The 23,307-nt window shown below is 33.7% G+C and overlaps 1 protein-coding gene across 20 annotated transcripts in view; it reads right to left on the reverse strand.

Moving 5' to 3' along the window:
* The window catches only part of BNC2 (basonuclin 2), a 396,217-nt gene that overhangs the window by 369,092 nt on the left and 3,818 nt on the right, over positions 1-23,307 (reverse strand). The gene's annotated exons all lie outside the window — the stretch shown is intronic.

The following is a 23,307-nucleotide window of genomic DNA, read 5'->3' on the forward strand; positions in this document are numbered from 1 at the left end:
AATAGAGGTAATTTATTATTAAAGTTATAGTCGGTGATTACAATTCACGGAGTCAAATGAATCTACATATAAAGTGCACCATCAGTGACAAAGTCTGAAAAATAGAAAGGAGTATACACAGATGAAATAGATTCCCAAAGAATAATGTGGCCATGAATGTGACATAACCTCTAGTTTACCTTGAGTTTTAAAACTTCTGCTAAACCCTTCTTTTCAGGAAAAAATATCTAGAAAACTAAATCAAGAATATAATTTAATGTCTCCCTTATTTTTTTCATTAAGTTCATCCCTTCTTAGTCTACCTTAATTTCTCCCTAATGAACCTTTGTCATAGGAACAAAAAGAGGACAATTTGTTAATCAGTGAAATAGTTACAAGGACTAGAACAACAAATCCCATAAAGTAAAAATAATGATTTTCATCAGTTTTTGGTAGAGAAACCAACCTCAGTACATCCATACAAATTAAATTCCCTGCTTACAGAGGATTCAAAAAAGGCCCTTGGGCTGTCCATAGCGTTTCAAGTGTTAGCAAGCCACTTATATTAAAAATGACAACTACATGTCCACAAGTTAGTCAACTCACATATTGGTTCAGCACATGTTAGAATATTTTGGTTTGGCCCTCAATTTTTTTTTTATCATATCATGACTCTTTCCCACTGTCCTACTGGGTGACATGGGAGACTACATAGGTAAATGCTAAGAGCCAAGTTTGTTATAAGGTACAGAGATAGAGAAGTGAAAAAACGTTTTTAAATTTTTCCTTCCTTTTCATGTTCCTTGAGTGAAAAACTGGCTCACAATAAAGATCTCAGTAGTATAAAACTGAAACACCATGAAACATAGTCTTAGAAAACCATAATTCCACCAGACTGCAAAGACCTTAAAGAATTATCTCCAGCCTCAAAGGCAACTTCCAGCATAAAGAAGGTCTTCAATATCTATAGGATGAGATAAATAAAACCTCAGAATTATAGTCTTTAAAGAACTTTCTAACATGTTACCACACTGATCCATCTATACAAGGTATACAAGGAGGTCTTCTTATGCCTTTTCAAAGATGAGGAACCAGAACAGAGCCACAACTGGCCTGATCTCAGGGTTCCCGAGGCACTGCTTTCCACTACCATCACACTTCTGTCCCATCATTTAAAAAGCTCAGGGCAACCACTCTTTCACTTTTGCTCTGCTTTCTATACTTTATGATCTGTGATGTAAAAACACCAACAGTGGAAGGGAACCAAATCATTCAGATGCCAAACCCTGACAAGATCCATGACTGTCCTTTGAAGCTGTGCAAGTCTGATGGCTCACACTACCAGATGTTTAGGTGTACTTAACTAATGCACACATCACACTATACTCATACTATACACAAGTTTCACCTTACCACCTATTTTTAGCCAAAAATATTTCTTTGGAGTTTTTTTCATGTACAGATCTGACAGTTTAAGTCTAGATACACTTTTACAGGAAAAACTAAGAAAGGCAAGTTGTTACTACTCACTTTCCAGGTTTTGTGTATTTCTCTATAAAAACTGATCACAACGGAACATGCTATCCTGCAATTCATGTAGGATCCAGTATATTTTCAGATTTCCTAACTTAGACTTCAAAGTGGACATGATCTTCATCTCGTAGCTCACTGTTGTACTAAGTTAAAGCTGAATTTCAGCTACCAATTCAACATTTATGAAATTATTGTACACCAGGTTTATGCTAGCTTTGGTGACTCAAACATGAATAAAACATGACTCCTGCCCTTGGGCAGCGACAATCTTAATGGTGGTTGAGGCAAATATAAGGAAATACAAAAAGGATATGTATTGGTCTGTGTGCCACTATTGTATGTGTGACACATAATGTCTTAAGAAACGCACAAGAAAGAAAACTGATTTTGTTCATCAGTGAAGGTGAGCTAACAGAAATTAGTTTTTACATATATCACTCCTTGTATAAAGGTCTAATACATCAAAGGTCACTAAAATATGGAGTTCCTAACAGTAGATTAAGTCTTTAACAACTCTGCACAATTTTCTTAGGTAATGAGAGACAGAAACATAACGATTCTTTTCCTTAAAGTGAAGCAATAATTTTCCACCAGTTTGTATATATTATACATCTGAAAGCAATCTTATTTGCTTTTAACATTGCTGAACCAATCATAACTGGCACTAGTTGCTAAAGACTCTTGTCTTTTAATGTCCTTTTTATATTTTGCTATGGATCAATACAGAAAGTTACATATAATCACCAATTCTCCTACCTGCCTTCCTTCTATTTGGTACTGAAATAAAACCCAAAATACTACTTAGTTGTGAAAGTTATCCTAGAATAGAAATAAATGCCTTATACCAAATGTTAAGCAATAAAAAAAAAATTAAGTAATTGTGGCTCATTAGATGGCTTACTTTTCTGAAGGGACTTATTAGGTTTGAGTCACATGGTACAAGGTTAAAGTTAGAAAGGAACCCATATGAGTCTATTTAGAGCATGCTATACATTCCATAGCTTTGGCAACGACTTCATTCTTTCCTAGATGCCATCACTATGCCTATAGGCAGCTGGCCCTATAGCCTATGATTACCTCCCAAAACTAGAAGTAGTACACTAGCAAAATTTCAAGGCAGAAATGCAAAGGCTGATTAGAAGAAGACTGTCTCAGCCATAAAGCTAAGAAAAATGTAATTTCTAATATATAATTGAAATTGAAAAAATGTGTCAACAAATGTGTTGCATGATCTACATACAAACACGTATGCCTGTAAACATGGGTGCATGCGCGCGCGCGCACACACACGACCACCCCTATGACCATCGTCAGCGACTGCTCAACTCCTTCCCAATGAATGACCCAAGGCACAGTCTCAGAATCCTTCTTTCCAAGCAGTCATTACCAATCTATCAGTATCGTTTGAGAGCTGAAACCTGTTTTCTATCCTTCATTTTGTCTACTCTTCAGATAAGGAGCTCTAAAGAAGTACCAAAGAAGTTACAAAGATCAAATAGCTAGTCAGAGACAAAGTATGGGTTAGAAAAAAACCAGACCCTGTGCCTTATGTTAGTCTACAACATAGTGCCTATCTGGAATGTTTCTCACACACACTCCCTACCTAACCCTACTATTACTTGATTTCTTTGTGTCCTTATCATCTAATTTCTTACCATCTCATTTTTGCAGCCACATATGCTCTTCCCTTTTGCCTTTAGAAAATTCGGCAAAAATTCCCTATTGCCTTTAGAAAATTCAGCATAAAAGGGGAAAGAGACTGTCATTTCATACCCCTGAAGCTAATGAATGCTCAGTTGACCTGGCATCTTCCCCTTAAGTCATGCTAACATTAGCTGTTATTCAAAAGTTTACTCCATAGCTTGACCTTTGCTTCTGATCAGAAGTATTCGCCCTATTATAAAAAGTATTTTTCCTTTAATGTCATGATGGTAAAATATTGCAGTGCCCATATATCTTTCCAAACAGGAAGATTTGTGACAAACACAAACAGTTTTGTCTCTAAAACTCAAGAACTTAGTAAGATAACCAAAATTTTAAGAATTACCAGGTCGAGTGACTGGGAAAAACTAGTAATGCTATGCTTGTTGCCAGCCACAAAAACCACATATGATCATGCTTTATGAATCTAACACCAAAAGAACATTTCAATCACATTTAATCCAGTAGTTCTGAAGAAGAGTTACCACCTATCAGCATATTCTCAAAGTGAACAATTTCTTTATATTTATTACTTTTTAAAATACCAAAAAACATTTTAGCCACTTCACAATAGGCAGGCCTAACTTTAAATGATATTATATCTTTTTAAAAATTGCCCTTTTTGAGTTGAAATGATCCCACCAGTTACACCACTGTGACCTCAGCTAAAGTATTTTTGTTGCTCTTCAGTCTTCATTTGAACACTGTAGCTCTCTACTTCACAATTCCCAAATGTTTTAGGCAAATAAAAAAGGTCACATATAAATTAGAATCACATGACTACAGAATTCTTTCTTTAAGCAACACATAATGAAATCTGAATGACATCTACCATTTTAAGTTTTTATTTAATATTAGACACTGTGTTGATCCCAGTCTACATTATATTTAATTGAATCCTCACTCCAACCCTACGCAATGAAGGCTATTATCCTCCAATTTACAAATGAGAAATTGAAGCTTCAAGAAACGCTGTCCCTTGTCAAACTTCTTACAGCACAGTTGGAATTCAAACTCAGGTCTTTCTGACTCATGCTTTCTATCCTTGCATTACTTATGCTGCTTCCTATTACAATATAAATTTAGAACATTTGTGGTTAGGCAATCAGAACAATAACTAATTATTCCTCAAAATGCAGATATCTTGGTTAAACAGCATATCTACAAATAAACCATATATCATCAAAGGCTAATCAAATCCAGGTCATGAGGTGTTCATATCTGTCATTTAAGATAACAATGGAACCTTTATATGATCATTTGACTGGTTTTACCACACTGTGGTATTTACTACGCCTTGTTATGAAGTCAAATATACAAAGTTTGTAAATGTTTAAACAATGGATATACAAAATGTGTCAAAAAAATAAAAAGATAAAACTTCAATCAATGAAAAGATCAGCATGCATAATGGGCACCCAATTTGCAAAGATTTTTCCCTAGCCTATGTCTGCAAAACATTATTTTACAGACATATTTTTGAAGCTTTGCAGGCTGTTTTACCTTATATTAGCTATTTTAATATAATTACCTCCATTATGTTTTTGAGTATCTTGGAAATTGTTGGCCTGCTAAGCTAGTAAGAAATTTCTCACTTAGAAAAGAAACAGTTCTTCTCACTGGCATCAGTTTCCAAAATAATTCATATAGATCAAAGTATGATACTTTCTTATGATCAGGGAAAAAAACTAATGGGCATTTGGCTTGCATTAAACAGACACCATGCTAGGCATTTTCATATGTTATCTTAAAGTATTTCAGTACCAATACTATTATATTTCATAGAATAAAAAACAGTGGGTCAAAAGTAAAGGAGGCCAAGGGCTTGGTGGAGGTGTGAATGGAGAGTTACTATTATTGGGTATAGGGTTTCTTTTTCAGAGAAAAAATGTTCTAGAATTAAATAGTGGTGATGATTGCACAACCCAGTGAATATACAACACACCAGACTATACGCTTTGAAATGCTGAATTTTATAGTATGTGAATTATATCTCACTTAAAAAATTACATGGGGTCCTGAGTTCGTGTCTCAAAGACGCCGCCAAAATAAAAAAAAAAAATTACATGGTCACAGTAAATGTTAATATTTAAGAAATCTGAGTAAAGGATCTATGGGAATTCATTATATTATTTTTCCAACTTTTCTGTAAGCCTGACATTATTTTAAAATGAAAGTTTTTTAAATGGCACAATGTGACTATAGTTGATGCTATACTAAACTGCACACTTAAAAAGTGGTCAAGACAAGAAGGTAAATTTCATGTTATGTATTTTTTACAACACATCAATAAATAAGTAAAGAATTTACACAAGATTCTACCTTATTAAGTAGTGGTGTAAGTATTTAAAAGTAGGTCTTTTCAGCTCCAAAGCCAATACTCTTTGTTACAAGACCAAAAAGGGCTGGTTTATTTTTCTGTTTATCCCGTGATTATACTGAGATGTTACTTATGGCCAATCAAGCTGTATACTGATACACAAACTTAAGTTGTTTTTTTGTTTGTTTGTTTTGTTTTTAATAAATGAAAACTCTACCACCAAATAAACGGGTTTTATTAGACATTGTTGAGCTACTTTAAGGCTGTCATATGACTATGGATATGTAGAGATACTATGGGTACTATGCTATCTATCAAACAATAATTCCTGATGGAATATTATGCAAAAATAGGGCCTTATGCTAGACTTTTTCTTCCCAGTTGAAACTACAGAACTGGTACTGACATGAGAAAGCAAAGAGTATGTGAAAATACTTGTTTTTATCAAATTCTGCTTTTATTTACTCCAAACATTCTTAATTTAAAAATCTCTTAATCGTTTATCAATTTCTAACAAAGTTAATGATTTGTTAATTATAAAAATTAGAGACATGAGTTTAGACACTTATAATGTGCTAATTTTCCAAATACTGACACACAATAATGGTTATTTGCAAAAATGGGTATAAGTGGGTTTGACTTAGGGGCTCACAACTAAATGTCTTTAATATTCCAAGTGTATAAAATATTCATATACCTTTAGAAATCACATTTACTCAAGAACATTAAAAAGTAAAAGTTGCAATCAGGCATATATTTGGGGAAAAAAAACAGAAACAGTCCTTTTAAAAAAGGACATAAAATAGGCATTTGATGGTGGGGAGGTCATTTTTACTAGTATTTTCACTTTTTATATTACCATTCAGTGATTTCCAGCAAGACACTAAGATCTGATGCAGAACAAGTCATCATTGTGGGTAAATTCTTCTGTAATTGGGACACTGAGGTATCCTTGGCCTACTACACAGCAGGCATTTGTGACAAACAAAAACCTCCCAAGATTTCCAAGCACACTGTGGAGGTGGTGGCAGCATCCCCAGGTTCAAAACACAGACAAGCCTTAACATCTTCCACCTCTTAGTAGTTCACAGTCAACAGATAATGTGAGAAGGTGGTGTTCCTATCAGTCAGGCTGGAGGCCAAACCTCTCATACACTGCCAGGATGCCCCACATTTTGAAATAACCCTTTTTCTTATGAGGCCTATCAGTTGCAATTTGAGGTTTCCATCATCACTATTCTTAAAACCAAACACACTTGCATTAATTTGATTGACACTATAAAAACTCTAAGAGAAATTAACATTTAAAAAATGGGAAGACACTTTCATTAACACACACTTTTTTACAGTCAGTCTTCAAAAGTTAGATGGCTTAGGTCATCTGACTTTTTAATATTACAGGTCGTGATATACTGATTAGAAAGAAAACACTGGGAGTTCAGTTTTCCAAACACAAAAATTACACCAAGAATTTAAATCCCACTTTCGGAACATAAAATATTCAAGTTCAATGACTCTGCATACTTAAGTTAGCATAGGACAGAAACAATGTAGAATTCATAAAAACTAATTTAGTATAAAATAAAGACGCTAGAACTAGTTTGAAATGCAATATTGAAGAGTTTTAACTATAACGAAACAATAAAAGGAAACTTCGAAGCAAGGAATGCTCTGACTTAAAAGACAATCCAATGTTTTCTGTGTTAAATTTTAAACATTTATCAATAACATAATTGCACAATGTTTTCCCTATTCTTTTAAGCAACAAAGACTTGCTTATTAATAAGAAAATTCATTGTATTTTTTGCTTTAAAAATATTTAATTGTCACACATTCTTTGGTATATTCTCTCCCAAGTTCTGACTAGAATCCTGTAAGTCTACACAACTAGATCACCATGAACACAGCACAATACTAAATACCACAATCTATCAGCAGCATTAACTGCTCCCAGCCCTAAGACTTTAATTGCAACAAGACTGCAGCTCAGAGACTGGAGACTGGTAAAGTCTTCTTTCAGCAGGCATGGACAAGGTCCACATTTTTTCGTACATGCTGGTGCATATAAGAAACTGTTTGCTGTCCCAGTCACAAGTATGTCCAAGACAGGATTTCTAAGTTAGTCTGTAAATATGCTACTCAATGCACTTTCACAGAATAAGCTCCAAATTATTTTAGACCAATCTAAGAAGATTAAGTGACCAAAGCAACATCAGGTTTGCCACAAGCTACTATCTTTTGACAAACTGTGTATAAAAAGAAATCCTATAAAATTTTGCTATCACAACACTAGACCATCAATTTCCAATTCGTTGATGAAATATCTCTATCAAAACTGCAAAGTGATTCAATATTACCGTATAATTACTGGTAAATACACATGTGCTTTTAAGAACCCCTTAAATTTTTCTTCCCTCAAAGAGCACTATTTCCGCAAAACACAAAGTGGATGACATATTTAAAATAGTAATATCAGCTTACAATGTCAAATTGCTGCATAGTAGAATACTTGATTTCTATAGCAGGTCCTCAAGATAAAACTAAATGTTTAATTGTATGCTGTGGTAGGTCTACTTTCCAATTACTATAAGTTATCATACAGGAGATATAATTAGTTATGACACTAGGACAGGCATACATGTATCAACACACACACAGCTCAGAAAAAAGTTTTTGGCATTATATGACAGAGGATTTAAACCAAAAATCAAAGAAAGGTTATACAGTGTGTTATTTTTTTTTTTTAATTTAAAACTTGCCACATCAAATTATTTCAAGTTATAAGCATATTTTGTTTTCTTTAAACATCCCTTTAAAGATTCTTGGGGTGGGAGGGGACCACTCTGTGGCTTTCATTGAGCTTATATTACAAATTAACAAAGTTGACTTTATAATACTCATTTAGTAAAGAAGAATCATCTTCCAAAAAAGGCTGTATATGGACTAAACACATCCAGAAAAATCTGATAGTTCTAGTCATGGGTTTTCTCAATCAGGGATAAAACACTAAAATACTAAATTCTAAATATATATAATGCAGTATAATTTAACTTTGCCCATTAAAAGTTTGCCCAAGATATACCATCAAGATACCTCAAAGCCATAATTTCTAAACAAAACTTTAAAAATTAAAACATAAAACTATTAAACAAATCCATTATTAAATTATGATCCACTCAGGATCATTTTTCCTTGATAGAAAGAAAAATAAAAAGTCAATTACATACCTGAGCATCTACAGAGCAACGTGTAGGTGTATAAACAGTCGATTACTATGTGATAAGCTCAAATGAGGGGCAAATTCAGGAAACTGAAGAGTCAGATCACACATATACATACACACATATATAAAACTATAATTCCAAAAGATCCTACTGTTTTTAAACTCAAAGGATTGCAACAAGAAATATTCCAAAGCACCCCTTTTCTAAGGAAGGGTCTCAGTTTAGGCATGAATTCAGTCCAATACTGTCTTTAAATGAATCTTATAACTCAGTAGTTTATAAAAACACAACAAAACTCAATCTCTTATTATAATATTCTAAGAACTACCCAGTAATAAACAGTACCTTTTCCTTATTCTCTTATCAAATATAAATTTCTGTTTCTGGGGAAACCCAGAAAAAATAGGTTTTAAACAGAAAGGTCCAAAATCTCAAGGTAATGAGAAGACAACAAAAAATGGAGGTAGGTTTCAAGTTTGACAGTTTCAACCTTCCCAGTCATATACTATCCTCAATCTGCATATGAAATTCCATGGATGAAGTCAGGTATAGTGAAGAGGAAGTATTGTGACTAGGTGTTGGAAAATATAAAGCTTGTAATTAAGTGCATTCTCAAGTATAATAATCCACCCTGGAACAAGAGAAAACATTGAGAACCCATTCAAGATAAAGGTAGACCTTATACTCCCACAGAGTTACAATACATGACAATGAATTATGACAAATCTTATCTCATGAGCCAAATGGTTCATGAACTCAGTACATGTGGTCCCTCCAAAATCATTGCTAATGACACACTTAGGTTTTGTTCCAGCAGAGACTTCCACCTTAAAACAAGGCCTGCTAAGAGCCCTTTCTACCTTCACAGAAGTATGTAAGAAGCCTAGTATATCAGTTATGTATACTTTTGGATTTGGCTAAAAGAAAACACCCAGCAGATTAGAGGTAATACAACAAAAGCTGACCCTAATGTTTACTTCTAATACAGGCTAGTCTTAACTTTCTTTCAAATCTGTAGTTTCATAAAATTCTGGGTGGAATAAAGAAACACCTAAAATTAATTTTTCTGGAGTTAATTTCATTCTATTTTATTTCCTGAATTCTCATTCCTGAAACTTTCTAGATAGGGTTTAGGTGTGACTTCACAGACTGATTTTCAAAATTGCTTCTAATATTTTTAACAGTAAAATTATGCCAAATTAGCATTTTATGTCGTAAAAAGAAACTGGAAGATGAATTAAAAGTAAGTTCAACAACACAAAACACTAATGCTATTCTTAACTGACAACCATGAAGAAATCATAGAGAGACTGACTTATAAGAGTTACCTCAAATCACAACTTATAGATTTTCAGAAACAAATCATAAAGCACAAAAAAAAAATCATACTGCTTTTTAAAACTACTTTTCCATGACTTCTGTCAAATATCTATCTGCATGGTTAAGACTGCCTCAGAAATAGTTTATGTGCACGAATTTGTACTTCACTAGCTTTCACATTTCTAATGTCACTAGTATTTATTTATACCCAACATACATATTTGTTGAACATGTGACAATCCCTCTAATTTCTAGTCAAAGAGGTCTATGTAAAACTATTTGGTATCATGGAGCATTCATGCAGTCTCACACCTTGGTTAAATTTTTCTTCATATCCTTTGCCTTCAGAGACCTCCCTCGGGTCATGACCTATAGCAATTTTACTCAGATTCCACAACATTTACCCTGAAGTAAAATTTATCAGGTACTTGCCACATGAAGCTAAGTTACATAAGACTACAAAATATTGATACAATTTGGTGGGTAAAAAGATGTTTATGAGTGCATGTATGTATGAACCTTCAGTGATTCTCATATAGCCAAATAAGTTTCCATAAATTTTAAAAAGCTGCATTACAGTTAGGGCAAAGTAATCACTTTGTCTCAGTTGTCATCTTCAAACACTGCACTCATTCCAACAATGTTACTTCAGAATATTTCTGGACTTTTTCATTTCAGAACCAATTTATAAGCTATATGAGAAAAATCAATTGTGCTAATTTTTATTCTTACTGAAAATGGAATTATCTGGCTTTATCGCCAAGCATGTTCATCAGGCTTAACTTCTGGATGATTCATAAAATCAAAATTTATGTCGCAAAAATTTTGCTACCACTAAAGATACTTAGAAGAAATAGACACTGGCAGTCTGAAACCAATGTCGAATGAAGAGCTCAAAAAACATTTTAAGCCATGGCTTAGAATATGATCTTCTAGGATAACTACTTTATAAAGGGTAATAAATACTTATATCTGCTTATTTGTGGTTTTTAAGTTTCCTTAGCATATTTATTAGTACATTAGTACATTAATTACTTCAATGCTTCATTGGTTTATGAATCCTGTCGACTATTTTAACAAGTTCTTCAAATATTATAAAATTTCTTTTTAATTTGAGAGAGCATTAAAATGAGCACCTAACTAAACTTGCTTCCAAATTCTAAGTTTATCCTTTATTTCTACAGAGAAATAATGTACATGTCTTCAAAGTTGCATAAACTGTAATTACAAAATGGAACGTAAAACTTAGTGGTGAATTACATCTCAATAAAGCTGTTTTAAAAAACTGAAGGCACAGAAACCCAAGTATCCAATTAAGCTTCACTAAAAAGTCTAAATTATTCAAAATGAGGAAAAGGAATTATTCAAAGTTTAACCAAAAGCACTAACCACCTAGAAATGGATCAATCAGGTAGCAATTTTCAATAATCACTGAAATAGTTTACATACTTTCACACACAGCTTAGCAGAAATACAAAAGGCACTATCGCAGGTGCACTTTAACTGAAGAACTTTGAAAATTCCACCATAAGTTGAATATTAAGGAATACTGATACACATATGTATACTGAATTTAATATATCTCACTTCCAACCAAACATTAGATCTGTGCAATTTTTGAATGGAAAAAAGTTTTACATACTCTCACCAGTGTTATCATTGCCTTATTACTCAAAAGCACAAAATCTGTGGAAGAGTCTTAAACAAAATTAACCATCCCTGTCCAGATCATGCTCAATTCACAGTCTTAATTTCTGTGATTGCACAGTACATCCCTTATATGTATACTATGACATATCCTGCACACTATAACACACAAATATAAAAACAGAAGAATGGGAGAAATTAGATTTCTAATATATTCTCTCACTCATATGAGATACTCACAAACATCTCGTAGGATGATTTTTGCACACACTTTGGGTTGTTTACATCTACCCTGGAAACCACTGCTCCAATAAGCAGCTCAGAAAATGGCAATAACAGGTGCCACAAATAATTCTCCATGGACTAACTAATAAGAGCTGATAAAAATTGATAAAAGAATTTTTATGAATAAATGAATGTGTACTCATTCATTTAATCAATATCTGTGGAGTGTTTCCCATACCAGGCACTGCTACAAGTAGTGGAAATTTAGAAATTACCAAGACAGGCGAAGGTTCTTCTTCTTATGGAATCTGATATCCTTGGGGCGGGGTAGGGTGACAAACAGTAAACCACATATAAACAACAACAAAAAATTAAATATACTTTCAAGTAGTGATAAATGCAACAAAGAGAAAAGGCAGGGTTAAGAGGTCAGAGATACAGTATAGAGACACAGCAGGGGGAGAAAATTTGTCAGTAAGTTTTCTGTGAATGGGTTGACATTTGAAAGGAGAACAGAATGAAATAAGGGGGGAAAACATGCAAAAATCTGGGAGAAGATCATTCCAGTCAGAGGAAAACGACGTGCAAAGGCCTGAGGTGAGAGTAAGTTTGGCATGTTCAGTGAAGGTCAGTTAATGGGAGTAGAGTGAGCATTGGTAGGAAATGGTGTTGGAGTACTGGGCAGAGATTGCATTTCATTCACCTTTTTAAGTTACAGCAGGAGTTTGGATTTCACTGCAGGTGTGATAACAAGTCACTGGAAGGTTTTCAGACAGAGAAGGTTTTTCTGTGAAGTGTAGTCTGTGTGTAACGGGCAGGAGAGAATCAATGGTGGCAGCACAAAGCCAGTTAGAAGGTATCACAGTGTTCCAGGTAAAGGGTGATGGCACTTTGGACCAAGGTGACGGCAGGGGAGGTAGAAAATGGGTAGAAATAAGTAGTGTCAGAAAAGTAACACTGCTTGCGAAGTAGATGAGGGGCACAGGAGGAGAAGACCCTGAAAGAGCCTAGAAAAAAAATATGGTGAAACCTGGGTGTTGGGAAACACGTAAAAACATGTCTCATGTCACTCATTTTAACTGGCCCTTTGTTTTTCAATGTATTTTTCTAACTACATTTTTATCAGTGTTCAACATTTCCTGTGCAATTTCTCCATTCTCTCCATCGTCACCTCCACTTTATTTTTAGTTGTGACACCTTTTCAAATCTAAAATTTGGACTGTATTAAACCCTGTGGGTTCAAATAATAAAATTCGCACATTACACAATTATACCATAACTGCTCTGAAACTTACAGACTGCAACTGAAAATACAGATGTCAGGATAAAACTTAGTTTAGACCCAAGGAAACCACAATAACAGGTGTCTCACTTGTCTACCAACACCTGTCCTTCAGTGTCCAGTGGCTATTCAGTGCATCGCGTTTCACTTTCTCTTCTCTTAACAAATTTTTCCCCTCCAGCCAGAATCTAATGATATTAAAGTGTTTTGAAAGGAACAAAAGATAAATAAGCAAGTAAATAAAGAAAACTAATTGGGAAGTTGCTGTAATCAACCAATATTATTTAAAGGTAAAGAATTAACTTTTTGGCACTTATTAAATACAATATAAAAAGAGATGCTGAGCATCGCACAATATGAAACATTAAGAATGTTTAAAATCTAATCTTGACCCTAATTGTACAATGCAAAAGAGCAGCCCTCAGTAACTGAGAAACTTCCCTACCACACAGAAAAGAGGTTCAGAGATTAAACACACACACACACACATAATACTCCTACTGACTTCTAAATTGCAATTTATTATACTTATATATAAAGCTACTCTTAGATCAAGATATTTCTCTACAAGGCATTTAACAACAGAAACTTTATCAGGTATTTAATTTGTCTTAAAGCCTTTATATAAAAAACAACATCAACAACATTTTTTTTCCTTAGGAAAACAGTTGTCTTATCCTATGCCCTCCCAACATTCTTGCCTATGCATACACAAAACGCATTACATGTAAGGTAGTAACATAAGGTATCTCCCAAGAAATTTAAAATAAATGAAATGAGACTGCCATCTGCATTAGATCCATAAAAAACCAAACAGATGCAAAGTCACCTTAACAAGTAGCTCCCAGGACAGTTGGCTTATATCTGCTTGAGAATATTAACATAACTAGAGAAAAAAGCATTTGTCAATCAGAAAGCAGTAGGGGAAGCAAAAAGAAAGAAAAGAGGGGTAAATTTTGTTGATACTCTTCCACATACAGTCCATGAGAGAAGACTCCAAAGTGTGCACTGTAAATAAATAACAGAGACCACTGGAAAAGGTTTTCCCATTAGTATGAGGAGACCCTTACACCCTCCAGCTCCATCCATCACATTCTCTACTGCTCAATTCCTAAACTCATAAAGATGAACATCTTTTGGACAATTTGACTTTCTACTTTAATTTGCCCACAAAAGAGAAAATGTGCTAAGCATGCCAATACAAGTATGAGTGTTCCACCTAATATGGAATGCAGATATATACATGTTTGCATGCCATGCATGCATGTGTGAGTGTACTCTCCACCCCTCTGTCAGTGAACAAGCTGAATGAGCATATGAATGATCTCTTCCAAAGGTGTACTAACAAAATTAGATTTCTAAGCAAATGAAAACCAGAGGCAGACCCTGGACTACAGTTATTCTTTTTAAGATAATGAATTTTGTGCTCCTTAATGTTAAGGTCATAGTTTCTACTTCAAGTTTAATATCCACAGCACCTAATAAAGAGTGTCATGGATATCACAGAAACTCAAATGTCTGTCGTTATAGTCTAAAATAATTAAAAGTTGTGTCATACTTTGGAGAATGAAGGCAACTGGAATTCCCATGTCTATGCCAGATATAGTTTGAACATAACAACCTGAAAAAAATTTTAAACTATCTTTTTTTATTTTTACCAAATCAGTACACTATCATCTAATGTTGTTTCATGCAAATTTATAGCAAGTTGTTCTGCATACAGTAAGCAAGCATTACTTGTTGGCTGTTAACAGATTAATTACCCTGGCATATCTCTATTTCAGAAATACAATTTAACATTAGTATAACATTCAGTGATACACTTAACATTCATTCATGCCATCCATACATATACCTACGACTACAAAGAACAATATATCAGGTGTTACTTATTGCAGTATGAAAATATAACAGTATTAAACCATCTCCTCCTACCCAAAATTTGTCTTCTCCCCTTCCTAGGAGTTGTTAACTATCAGTTTCTCATACTTACACACACACACACACAGACTTCATTAGATCCAATTATCATTGTACGCTGTACAAAAAAGTCTCAATGACTGGGTGCTGTTCAGGGACACAGTGAAGCTGCAAAGATTAATGAACAAACTTAAGTCCTTTATATGAAAAAATTTCTTAGCAGGGACACTAATAGGATGAAAAATATGGCTAAACACCTGGCAGAATTTCTATGTTTGAAAATATTTACTTTTTAATATCGTTTAAAGTTAATGTACTCTGAAGCAAAATTAATATTTTAGTCTGTCAGAAACCAATTTAAATAAATAAAATGTTTTGTTTCCAAGTACATTTTGAATGAGAGCAAAATCTGAACTAACACATTGTACTTCCAGCAGCATACCTGTTAGTTAAGAACATGTTGATAGAATAAACTTCCCTAATCCACTAGAGAGTGAAATGTGGATTACAGGAAGATTAGATACCAAAGGCCAGAGAACTGAGTGAACTTGCTTTGTATGGTTGTACTGTTCCAGTTAATTACCTCCTTTATGTCCCAAAAACCATGAAAGATATCAAAAACTGCACATATGATTTTGTCATTCCTTATACATATGTGCAAATGTCAAAAAACACGTTTAAAAACACAGAAAAGTAGAATTTTTTTGTTGAACAGTAACAGAATGCACCATAGGTATAATAAAAGTTATATATAATCAAAAATCAAGTGTCCGGTAAATATAAATTTTTCAACCATGCCAATTTCTATAAATGATTTTAAATTCTATACAGAATTTTCACTGGGAAAAAAGTAAGTCCTCAAAGTATGTCACGAGATAAAATTTAAAACTGACTAATTACTATTTAAATATGTAATCACTGACATGGGGAGAAAAAAAGGCATACTCTCTACATATATATTTGATCAGTTAGCCATGTAATTTACAGTTGATATTAAATGAATAATAAAACTTCTGTCCAAAACAATTGGCAGAAGGCCAAAAATAGACAATGAAGTCAAAACTGGTCCATCAAAATACTAGAAATGCAATTATTTTATTACCATGAATAAAGAGAAATTAGAACTTTAAGGGAACAATTTTTTTTAATTCAACAACGAATTAAACAACAAATTTTCATAGCTACTTCCAAATTAGGTTACCTTTCCTTTGCTCTCAAGTTTCTCTAATTCAACAATGAGGTAATTTTAATTACAAAATTTTCCAGCTAAACTTTAAAACAAGCTCATGTTTCCAAATGTGCCATGCCAGATTTGAACATGGTATTTATTTAAAACTTAACTGGACGAGTTAGTTTGGGATTTAGTTTTAATCACTGTTGGTGTTCTTCTAGTTACAATGATATATCTAGAAAGGCAAATTTTCTCAATCATGATTTTTTTCTTCCTTTCCTTTTGACATATTTATAAAACCAAAACCAATTATTTCTAGGTACATAACTCCACCCTCCAGGACACAAAGTATCTCTCTTAGCATACAGAACACCTAGAATGCTTTCAAATGCAATAATAATTAAGAAGCATCAAAGTCAAACCAGGCTGTTTCACAGGAACTAAGAGTCATCATCTTTTGGCTACCGAATGACATATTTCTTGTCCTCTAGAGTACCACCAAGACTTTTTTTTACCTAAATAGATGTATTTTTTAATGTAGCCTTTACTCTTCTGAGGAGCAAATAAATTTGTTTTAAAAGAAAACTGTTAAGGGTAACAACAATAAAATAATAGACAAATGGGACTACCTAAAAATTTCTGTAACACAAAGAGAGTAATTAACTGAGTGAAAAAGCAACCTACTGAGAGAAAATATTTTTGCAAACTATTTCTAATAAGAGATTAATATCCAGAATATATGTATAAATCAACAAGAAATAAACAAATACTCTGATTTTAAAAAATGGCCAAAACCCTGAACAGACATTTCTCCAAAAATTTATACAAATGGCCAACAAGTATATCAAAGATGATGTTCAACATCATTAATCACCAGGGAAATACAACTCAAAATCGCAATGGGACATCACCTCAGACCCATTAGAAAGGCTACTATTAAAAAAAAGAAAAAAGAAAAGAAAAAAGAAAGACACAGAAAATAAGTGTTGCCAAGAATGTGGAGAAATTGGAACCCTTGTGCACTGTTGGTGGAAACGTAAAATGGGGCAGCAGCTTTGGAAAATAGTATGGAGGTTCCTCAAAAATTAGAAACAGAATTACTATTTGATCCAGCAATTCCAATTCTGGACACATACCCAAGAGAATTGAAATCGGAATCTTACAGTCATTTGTACATTCACGTATGTTTACTGCAGCATTATTCACAATTGCCAAGAGATAGATCCAATCTAAATGTCCATCTACAGATGAATGGTGAAGAAAAATGTGGCATATATGTACAAATAAATATTATTAAACCTAACAAAAGGAAATCCTCCTGTCACCTCCTACAACATGGATGAATCTTGACATTATGTAAGTGAAATAAGCCACTTACAGAAGAACAAATACTGATTCCACTTACATCAAGTATTTAAAATAGTCAAACTCTTAGAAAGTAGAATGGTGGTTGTCAGGGCCTTTGGTAAGGGGGAAACGAGAGTTGTTCGATAGGTAGAGCTTCAAGTTTGCAAGATGATAAAGTTCTAGAGACCTGTTGCACAAAAAGACATAGTTAACACTACTATACTACATACTTAAAATGGTTCACTTTTATGTTATGTGTTTCTTACCACAGCAACAACAAAAAAATAAGTAAATTGCTAAGGAACCAGGAATACCTAAATAATCTTGAAAAAGAGGGGAAAAAATGGGAAGACATATTTCTCAGTTGCAAATTTAATGTAAAGCAACAGTAATCAAGACAGTGTGGTAATTGCACAAGGACAGACATATAGACCCATGGAACCAAATGAAGAATCCAGAAATAAACGCTTATATCTATGGTCAAATGATTTTTCACAAATTCAATGAGGAAAGAATTGTCTTTTCAACAAATGGTGCTAGGAACTGAATATCCACATTCAAAAGAAAGAAATTGGATTCTACTTCATGTTATACACAAAAGTTAACCTAAAGGGATCAAGAAATTTAAATGTAAGAGCTCAAACTATAAGACTCTCAGAAGAAAATACAAGGATAAATCTTCATTACCTTAGGTTAGACGATAGTTTCTTAGTACGCCAAAACCACGAACAACAAAAGTCAACTTTATCAAAATGTAAAGCTTCCATGCTTCACAGAACACCATCACAAAAGTAAGACAACCAACAAAATTGGAGAAAATAGCTGTAAGTCTTATATCTAATAAAGAACTAGTGTCCTGAATATGTAAAGCGCTCCTATGATTCAACAATGAAAAGACAAATAACCTAAATAAGTAATGTGTAAATGACTTAACAGAGCTGTCTGGTATGAGAAGATATACGAATGGCCAATAAGCACATGAAAATATGCTTAATATCATTAGCCATAAGGAAAATGCAGAGCAAAGCCACTTCATACCCACTAGCATGCTTAAAATTAAAAAGTTAACAAGTTTGAGGAGGGTGTGAAAACATCAGAAAACTCACTGTTGATGGGAAAGTAAAATGGTACTACTGTCTTGGAAAACGATTTGGCACTTCCTTAAAAGCTTAAAGATACAGTGACCATATGACTGGGCAATTCCAGTCCTAGGCATATTCCCAACACAAATGAGAACACTTGTACACAAATGTTAACAACAGCATTATTCATAACCAAAAGATGGAAACAACCCAAATGTCTACCACCAGATGAATGGATAAATAAAAGTTGTGATATCCATACAATAGAATATTATTAAATGGCATGTAATTTATATCTCAATATCACTATTAAAAACAGTAAACTGCTATGACTGTATAGTCCTATCACATAAAATATAAAATGTTCCATATAGAAAAAAACTTAGAAATAACCATTACAAATGTTGAGATGGAGGCTCTTAAACCTAGGTGGAATAGAACGAGGTCACCTGTCTCAAAACCCAGTCCCAGCACCGTTCTCACTCTGGAGTGGATAATGGTGCAACTGCCTTCCAAGGCGTGGTCAGCCAGCTGCACTGAGATACTGACTGGATGAAGAAGTGAAGGATTCCTACAGAAAGTAGCTACTGCTGTGTGTCCCTTTCTCTTTAATTACCACATGACTCTGGCCTATTTTCTAGGAGATTTGTTTTTTGTTTATATGTTGTTTTTGTTGGGGGGACAGGGGAAGATGACTACAATTTTAACTCACAAGTTCCTCTTTCCTTTTCTACTTCACCTAACACAAAATGTGATGAATGGAAACACAACTAATAGAAGGAGAAGGGGGAACATTAAAATAATGTTGCTTTGTGTGTGGGAAGACCACCAGATCACTTCAGATGATCAAGGCAGGTTCATCTTAATATAATGTACACAGAACTTCCACCCAATGGCCGAGACTGGAACATGGCCCTAAGACGGCTGGGCACTTAGCTGTCAATTACTGAATATACATTTCTCCGGAAGGAAGCATCATTCCTGAGAGAAGGAGTGTGAAAAGCAGCTCATCTCTTCCCTGACACAAAGACAACTAAGCCCATTAATACATTCACAAGACACCACAAAAAGCTTATCAGAAAAAATATCAAATACACCTATTAAAAAGTTAGCATTGGCTAAAAAATGTAGGGTCAAGTAAAAAACAGAAATAACTTTGTAAAGATTTGGTAATAAATCATTAATATATTTGCAAAGTTATTGAGGAACCTCAAAAGAGTTTGGCAAACTGAAAGGAATTATTTAAATTAGAAAGACAAAAATATTTTATCCATTCTTGGTTACAAAGACATTCCTAGCTAAAAATAAAATGAACTTCTGTATAAAGATAATTTACTGATTCTATTCAAATATTTTGAGACTTCTTAAAAACCAATTCTATGAATCTTCTAAGATGTTGAAGGAATATTTTCCAATCCAAAAGCTATAAATACATATTTTTCTTTATTATAATTTGAAAATGTTTCAATGATCTTTTTATTTCTTTACACTAAGGTAACAAGGCAAAGGCATCTCTAAAGAATCAAATAGTAACACCAGGCTGTGCCAGAGGTAAATCAAAAGAGGAAAATAGTAGCATAGGAAAATTAATAGGCTACAATATTTTTATACAGATTTAAAAAATACATACATCTACAAAAATCTCAGTTCTTTTCCAAATATGTAAGAATTAAGATAAATTGCTAATAGATCCATTTATATGATTTGGTCAGTATAAAAAATATTTATAATATACTAAATAGTCACTAGAAATAACTTTTCTCCTCTGAAAGATTAAAAATGAAAATAAGACTTTCGATGCTGTCAAACGTATTCAATTTTCCCCTTAAATGAAGTTTAGATGAAAACAATGTGACTGACAAGCTCCACACAGGCATATCTTGGCAGCCCTCAACTCTGTCTATCTCCTTGGCCTGTTAAGCAAAATTCCTTCACAAACTGTTGGGTCTTTGCAATAACTCCTACAAAGCTCATTACTGCCAGCGCCGGCCTATCCCCCATGTTGTGCATTTATCCCTGGGATGCATATCAACATGTGGCACATGTCCTTGACATGCACAGAAGAGCTGCACCCCAGGACAGCAGCATGCACGACAATAGTGTCGACTCGCACTTCTTTATGGTTGCTGGGATGTAACCGAGAAATCTAATAACTGTGACAGTGGGGCCTTTCGGTTTTTCCTTGCCTTTCTAGACAGTGAAGCTGCACAGACACTAATGAAAGGTTAAATGAATAGGAATAGTTGACAAGAGGTACAATAAAGAAGGAGCTTGGTAATCCACAGACACTGAGCAGAGATCCTTGGCTCAAGCAGAGAAAGGACAGCACATCGTCGAATCACAATATTTAAAACAGCTTGCTATACACAGAGGCTTTTGTGTCTGAGTACACGTCTGGCTTTGGACTAAAAAAAAAAGATACTGAAAAGGAATTTCAGCATGGGGTACTTTGGCAAATGTAAGGTCATAGTAAGAGAAAAATGTTTTGTGTGGGTTGTTACATCTTTGTACTAAACACAAAAAAGCAGCAACTATGAACTCATGAACCACAAGTTCTAAGACAATACTGCGCATTTTGATAACTATTAAATACTGTATCTAGAGGGCTGGTTTGGTGCAATTCCCACTGTAAGATATACAAGCACTGACTCATTTAGCAGTTCTACATTCTGTCTTCCTTGTGGAAGAATTCCTGATACTCATCTTAGAACTTTACAGTCAAGTTCTAGTCTTTAGTGAACATGATTTGTTACAAATATCACCAAAACTCTCAAGCCATCTTCCTTCCACTCATTACAAAACTTCCCAGTTTACTGAATTTACCATGCAATGTGTGAAGAACAAGGCAAACTTTTTGGAATTTCAAGCAACTGCAAAAGACAAACGTTCTCAACTAGTATTCTTAACTATTGAATTTGAGATTTTTTAGTGCCTTTCCCAACTATGCCTTAAGATTGTATTCTTTGGGGAACTGATTTTAAATTATAATATCAAGATTATTTCGATCACCAAGAAAAAAAAATGCTCCAGAATGTCAAAAGAAAGAAGAAGAAAAAAAATGACATTGTTAGGTACAAATTTTCTTTTTAAAGAAAAATGTATGACTCTGCTATGGCAAAACCTTAAAAAATGATGTATCTGTAAAATTGTTCCTATGCATATGCATGAGTTAGAATATAGGTTCACAATAAACGATAAAAGCATACTGAGAACATGTTTTAAAACAAGGGAGCCTCTTTGAACAGCCAAATTAAATTATAGCTGAACTCTTGAGTGTACTGAGGGTTCTAATAAGCAACAAATAAAGACTTTTATTGGCTAGCAATATAATGAGAACTACTGTGCAAGAGATGAAAAAAAGACAAATCTGGGTAGTTTATCTCACTGGATTATATTATTTACTTAAATGGCAAATAAGTTTGTCCAAAGTAATGTTACTAAAAACTAGTAAATAAATATTAAAGAGCAATTATGATCAATGACTCTTTAACATAAATGTCACAAATTTTAGTGGGAAGACTGAAAAACATATGTGAAATTAAACAACAAATATTGAGTTTAATACCACTTAAGTTCTATTTCTTTAAATTTAACATGTTTAGTGATTAATATATCAGCTTTATAAATAGCTTATTATTTATGCTTATAACATGAGGCATTTATTTTAAAAGAGGTTTTTTCTAGAATATGGCAGCTGTATGTAGAACTATTTCAAAACCATTACTTACAGAAAGGAGGCTGTCCTTAGTGAATTGAAAGAAGGTACCCACCTCCTCAGTGACTTGGTAGGAAGTTACTTTTAAGAGAACTTGGAAGGTTGGCCTCGGAAGAGAACTCCTTCAGTCGCGTAAACAACAAACTGGCCTTAGCAAACCAAATCAGATTTAAAATGTATTTTGTTGCATTTTGCTTGATCTTCAAATTATCTAAAAGGTATAACCATAGAAATCTTAGCTGACTACTTGACTGTTCTTTTGGAAAGTTCTGTTGCTTCTGTCACAGCTTAAAAAAAAAAAAAAACTTACAATAGCCCCTCCAAGCCTAAACACTAAGCCAGTATTCCTTATGTACTCTTTTCCTACAGCATTCTGATTGCCAGGGTGATTTTTTTTTTTAACCTTAAGTATATCTAATAAAATCATGAGGCTCCCTCTAGCTCTTCAGAGGGGAGTTTACTAACCAATGATTCTATGTAATTCCCATCCAACAGAAAAGATTTGAGAAGGCTGCCTCCCTTTCCACAAGCAATGTTTTCAACTGTTTCTTGTAAGGATGAAGATGGTAAATGAGACCATCTGCAAAAGAACTCAGAAAAGAATGCTCCTTATATCTACATCAAGTTAAGAAACTATTAATTGCTTCCAACTTAAACTTTATATGAAATTCTATAGTGAAACTTTAACCTATTTAAACTACATATACATTCCATTAGATTTACCCATCTTACTAAAATTAATTTTAATCTCAAAAATCAAGTAACAACATATGTTAACATCTACAGAAATTCAAACTTGTGATATAAAATTCTACATTTAAATGCAAATTTGGGGGGGGAA

The sequence above is a fragment of the Rousettus aegyptiacus genome, unplaced genomic scaffold, assembly GCF_014176215.1.
Source record: "Rousettus aegyptiacus isolate mRouAeg1 unplaced genomic scaffold, mRouAeg1.p scaffold_m13_p_3, whole genome shotgun sequence".
Lineage (NCBI taxonomy): Eukaryota > Metazoa > Chordata > Mammalia > Chiroptera > Pteropodidae > Rousettus > Rousettus aegyptiacus.